We start from the raw sequence: 6417 nt of genomic DNA on the forward strand, positions 1-6417 counted from the left end.
TGCAGTTTTTTTTCAATAGTTCGGGTTCATGACTTGAGAGCAAGAATGAGCGAGAAGTGTGTTTTGTGGCTCTTAACGAAGGGCCATATCAGAAATTAATGAAAAAATGCACACGCGGCGTGTGAATTCTACTTGACAGGTTCATAATGACCATAATAAACCAACTCTCACTAGTGTAAAAGTAAAATATCAAGTATGTGAGATATGACGACTCCTTAAACGAAGCAAAAACAAGTCGCGATCGAGTTCTAGAAGGTGTTTGTTATATTACAGCGGGGATATTCGGCAACTTAACTCCCTTATTGAATGACAATCTATCATGCTATGCTATCGTACCAACGGGGAGTTTAATCACTTTCTTTTTAACCTTCTTTCCGCAATTACAGATCACTTGAGCCACTACATTCTACATTTTTACGTAATTGGCCACATTCTTAAATTGGAATCGTATTACAACGATTTGGCACCAGGGCAAAAACTATTACGGCAATCGCTTAACGCGTGAGAAAAAAAAAGGTTTTTAATGAAATCATTACTATAACAGGGTATAGCACTTAAAATATGATCTTACCATCATGGCAACGTTTGTATAATCTGCCCTATGGAAACGAGGACTAAAAATGGCAGCATTAACGGAATCGGTTCGCGCTTTGCAACGGAGACTTTCATAAGTGTATTTCCGGTTTCAAACAACGACAACAACTCTAATTGGGTTAAAAGATTAGATAAGTGCCACAAGGCCTCGCAGCTTTCGTTCTTTTAATACCATCATCTCATTTTCGTGAATAAATAATGTATTAATGACGGTAATGTGAATGCTGGACTAGGAACGTCAGTCGTAACTGTAACTTCAGGTCATTTACATCAGAAGTGGATTTGGAATTTGACTCTATATATTGGTACATAGGAACCGCAGCTCATAAACTGTCATCAAAGAATCTTTCAAATTCACACTACAGATAGTTAATTTTGATCGCCACCGACGCGTGGACTGTGAACTAAATACGAGGTAAGCATTAATTCTCATGCCTTTGATAGGGAAAAGTCTCCTCAAATATATCTCCACAAATTCCAATCCGCATTTTTGTACGGAGGAGCTGTCGACGACTAGCATGCTAACTTCATCTCTTCTGATGACTTTCACTTTGAACTGGATGTTGAAAAATTATACGTTGCTATATAGCATCAAACTTATTGGGAATACAACGATAAATGAATAAGCCGCCTCTGCGCCGACTTCATACGCTACCATATTATTGACGAGTGTGTTCATATACCTTTCTGAAGTCGAAGGTTGCATGTATATTGTTTGGCTTAGAGTGTCAATTTGATATGCGCGTATACCCTTCGTTAGCCGCAACCAACAATAATGAAATATGATAAATATGCCTGGACTGAAAAAACCTTTTTCTTCAATGAAAAACGAAACAATGTTTATAATCCGCTTGTTTTAAGCAAACATTTTCTCATTACGGCACTGTTGTTACTTGCTTTTGTAAACAAATGCATCACCGTGGTCATGTTTAGTGTTGAGACGATAGAAAATCTCAGTATACCATCTTGCCTGAGTCATGTGGCATAGTATATGTAAAACACCCTCTTAAACCTACTTGAGTGTCTTTGATAAAAGCGTTTTGTTGTCGGTTATGTTATCGTTTTGAAATATTCCTCGGTATTTGTTATATAATATACGTCCTTTCTGTTCGCAACTGATAAAACAATTTGTTATGATGATACAGCTGCGACATCGCGACATGCACCTTCTCGACTATTTATTTAACCTTTCTGGCAAACAGTTATATCTCTTATCGTATGTATACACATACAGCCTGCCCATGGCTATATGCAGTCATGAAATATCTTTACATCACGTTGCCAGGCATTTGATCGATTGCATTCTTGCATGATTCCAGTTATTTCTGAGTGTGGATCTTATAGTTCGCGCGGCGAATCCTATTTATAACTATACGTGTGGTGGACAACGATTAATCCTCTTTTCAATAGTCCTCCCACGACCCGCCGGGATCTCGTCTACATGCAGAAGAAGATTATAAATAGTACATACCGTGCGTGTGCATTACTCTGCCATCGTACTTGTTACCGCGTTAACGATACACACTACCGCGAATATGATCGCAGTCTGAGCAGACAAACGTGTAAGAAAGCTTAGATTGCGGCGATAAAGGAGTATACTGTTTGAGAGATCTGCTTGTGACTCTGAGTAGGTAAGTCAACTGTGTTATGGTCTATGCAATGATCAAACATAAAGGCAATTACTCTATAATTATATTGTAGCTTACATTATTTACATTTCAAATATTGACTTACAGACTTAAAGATAAGTGCGAGTAAATATCAAAGCATCTAAAGCATCTATGTTTATCTTTGCTGTATACATTTGTAGTTGACGGCGAGGTGTTATTATCGTATATGTCGTACACATATAATGTCGAAATGGGCAGGTTCATATACTGATTTACACAAAGATATATATACATATTTATATATATACAGAACGGCAGGTCTATTGACTGACTCTATGACTATGTGCATGGCTGACCCAGCTGATACTCATGGCCTATTGCGTGGGTTTTGAAACCGCGTATGTGAATTTCAGCCAAAGGCAAAGCTTTGCGCGCAAAGATTTTTCGTAAGAAATTATAAGTGCACATTACGCAATTTCCAATACTTATATATAGAACATATACAAAGCGAACGGTCTTGTCGGTATATTATATACACGAGTTAACTGACCGGATGACGCATTAACCATTGCAAACTCTCGGATTATTCCTTGTACATTGTTCGTTTTTGTACTAAAAAATAATGTCGGCCTTACTGATATTTGTATTATCTCTAAGCAAGTAGGCGAGAGGAAACGGCTATAGAGATTAAAACGCCTATCATCCGAATAGAAACCGCGGATACATTGTTATTTCAGCGGCTGTCATGTGTGTATATTTTTAATATAAGTAACATGAAATTCTTCGATTTCTTTCATTAATAATATGCTCTCTAACGCGCCAGTAATACCCATAATACGTACTTCACTTTCATTCATTATTGACAATAAAAGACTTCGGCAGTGAAGTATTCTTTCAAATTTGACGTCCGCATTTTGGCGCTTGATGTGTTGGCGTGCTTGTTACAACGATAAAGAACGCTGGAATAGCTGTTTCCGCGATTAATCTTTTCCAAACTGACCGAGTTTATTTCTGCGGATGTTTGGCACCTGTCTGCACGGTTGCCATGATATTGCGGCCAATGTGTGATACCACAAAGTCAATGGGGTGCTAAATTTTGCCGGGCACGCTTCTGACTTGTATAGGATTTCCCGTCGTGGCTGTATAACTTTCGAAAACAGGAAAATACCTATCATGATGTAATCAATTTTCCTAAATCATTCTAGAAATTACGCAAGTGTCTTTCTGCGACGCCTGTCAAATTTATCCACTGCGGCATAGTCACCTGCATGCTTTTCACTATGTACATTGGTTTCTGTGGTGATGAGAACAAAATCTTTGCTGGCTATGTTTTTTTTGCCGTTTAAAACCTGTATAATCCACATAAAAAGTACAGTCTACATATACATGCGTGCCTGTGACTTCCAATAACTAAACCCCCTAATCGACCACGCGATGACTCAATTTGGTGCTGTTTTATGCTATTGATACAAACTTTTGCCCGCATCAGTTTCAATATATAAGATTAAGGCAGCTTAACTCTCAAAAATAGATACAATATGTGAAAATATAGGTGGTGGTAATAATGTGGTAGTTTTATACCGGATAATATGAACGCAGTTAAATGATATATGCATGCACGTATAGCAGATTTCATCAAATATATATATAGTGCATGTGATTTGTTTTTCAGTCTTGTCCGTTATGCATGTCTGCAAATATACAATTGAGTTTTTTTAATACCATGCAACTAAGTATTAGTACCCTTGCTGCGACCGAGTTTGATCAAAGTCTAGATACGGTTATATAGCTGATGTTTATACATATAGTCAAAAACTTTTTTAGCATTCCGTTCTATCGTGAATACGTTAAATCGTAACATCGTGCAGGGTTTTGCTTGCAGTTTTCAAACTCGATCATATCAATCGATCGCGGGTTTTATTTGCTGATAACGAAAAAGACGTATTTGGGCCACACCCACGCTGCATGCAGATAATTTGGGTTTTATATGCATTGCTACTAATTGATAATATCTTGAAAGTATTTAGACTCCGGCCTGAAACTAATCAGATCTTTAGAGGTATTTACCTTTCACGTACAAAGGCGCAATACTTTGATTTTTATCTTCGAACAAGTAGTTCTGTTATCGAGAAGCTATCAAATTCTCTATCATGCATGCATGTACATTCTTGTCGATCCACACAATTTTACTAATCTTTATAATGCATACGTTCTTGAGAAATCGTCTTTTGATAAGACTTCAGACACCATGCACACGTATGCACCGTTAACAAATCTATCGTTTTACTGGCGGTGAAAAGTATACGCCGAAACAAATACTACAAAATTCAAAAGCCCGTAAATATTGTAATTTCACAGGAATATACATGCATGCAGATGCTGTATGTTTGATAAACGCTATGCAATTTACTGCTGAATTGAATACTGGCAATTACTGCATAAGTTTATGCACGGATTCTGTTATATTTAACACAGTTTGTTTGTACACTCCAATTACTTTTGAATTTAGGTGTACTTATTTCTTAAAATGCCTATATATCTAGTTTTGTTCTTTAGAATGTAGGCCTAACTATTTTGCATGCAACGTTTTTGCTTTTTATCATCATCAAAATCATTAACAACAATTAAATCATTTGTTCAAATGCTGGCAAACCACTTTATTGGAGCACATGATTTAATCTTTATCATTTGCACTCCAATTACTACGAGTCCTTTATCCCTGTATGTGGAGAGCGGTGACATTAGCTACATCATGGTAGACTTGGGATTTTCATTATGATAAAGAGAAATTAGATAAATTCTAAATTATATGTTATTTGTATAAGATTATTTGGTAGAGAATTCTTTATGAATTCGCTTTAATAAAACTCGTCTTTCATCGTAAAAAATGAAATGGACGATGTTTTCATTTTTCTTTCACATGTGAATATACTAGCTACATGTAAGCATGCATGCATGCATGGGATTGATGTACAACCGCGCGTGCTGCACGATGATTCAGTCTAAGAACTCGGATTAATTCATAATACAATAAAGACTATAAAGTTGATAGATGAAGAGTGCATATCTGTCGGTGAAAACTGAATAAGATTTTGAGGAATAAATGCGCCTTCACAAGAGAAGAATGAATTGCGTGTGTCTGACGATAGCTATAACATACCAGAGCATATATATAGGTTTATATACACATACTTTAAAACAAACTACCTTTGTATATGTTTCGTTATGTTGAATGTCATCTGTCGTAAGGATCAAAGTGTTTTTCTGCATTCAATCGCCTTAAAGACTTAACGGCCCTTTCGGATCATTCCTCCCCCTAAAAGGTCCACGCAGCCTTCTTTTATATATGTGCATGCAATCATAAAATGAGCGTTTGAGTGTTTTTTAAGTATCTACTTTACGCTTTCAGCTTATACCATTCCTTTATACCATACGGAATGCTTCGTCTAATTAGGTGCATAAATACCTATCATTTTATGGACTAGCTTGAATTCGTGGATATTTGTACAGATATGTCGATCTATGCCCCCCGGCCCCCTTCGAATAGTTTTGGTCATCAGCCACTATATAAGAAAAAAATTTACAGCTAGGAGTAAATATTACGTGTGAATTTCTTGAATTTCACTTCTAATCATCTCCAAAATTCCAAGATATTATGTGGATGTACCGAGTATGGCGGCACTGCATTGCTTGTGAACATTTCTGTAATTCAATTAGTAAACAATTTTCCAATAAGCTTTCAAATGCCATACGGGAATTTTTCACAGGTGAAAAACTAAATTAGGCGCTCTAATTCGCCAGTCTATCGGCACTCGGTACTTATCAAAGTTATGTTTCATGATGCTATGTGACAGGCGGCTTCGACAAACATTTGTGTCTCATGCAGACGATATTTTTATATGGGCATTGGATCATTGGCGTGATGGCTTCGTTTGCATTCTTGCTCGTCGCCTGGGCGTGATGAACAACTCACTGATTTGTGACGATAAAAAAAATCTGACACTTTAAACGAATATCATTTACATCTTTATCAGCCCAATGCATGGTTTTTATGGATGTGGGCCAAAGCTAGGAAACAAACTGATAGGTCAAAAAGAAAGCGAAATTTAAGATGATAAAATATTCATGTCAACACGCAACTCCGTTATTCATTTTTGTTATCGCTACTTATAACATTTGATACAGGTGTAAAATTTTTTTAAGATTTTTTTGT

This window comes from Dendronephthya gigantea, unplaced genomic scaffold, assembly GCF_004324835.1.
Source record: "Dendronephthya gigantea isolate DGI-Jeju-01 unplaced genomic scaffold, DenGig_1.0 000027F, whole genome shotgun sequence".
Classification (NCBI taxonomy): domain Eukaryota; kingdom Metazoa; phylum Cnidaria; class Anthozoa; order Malacalcyonacea; family Nephtheidae; genus Dendronephthya; species Dendronephthya gigantea.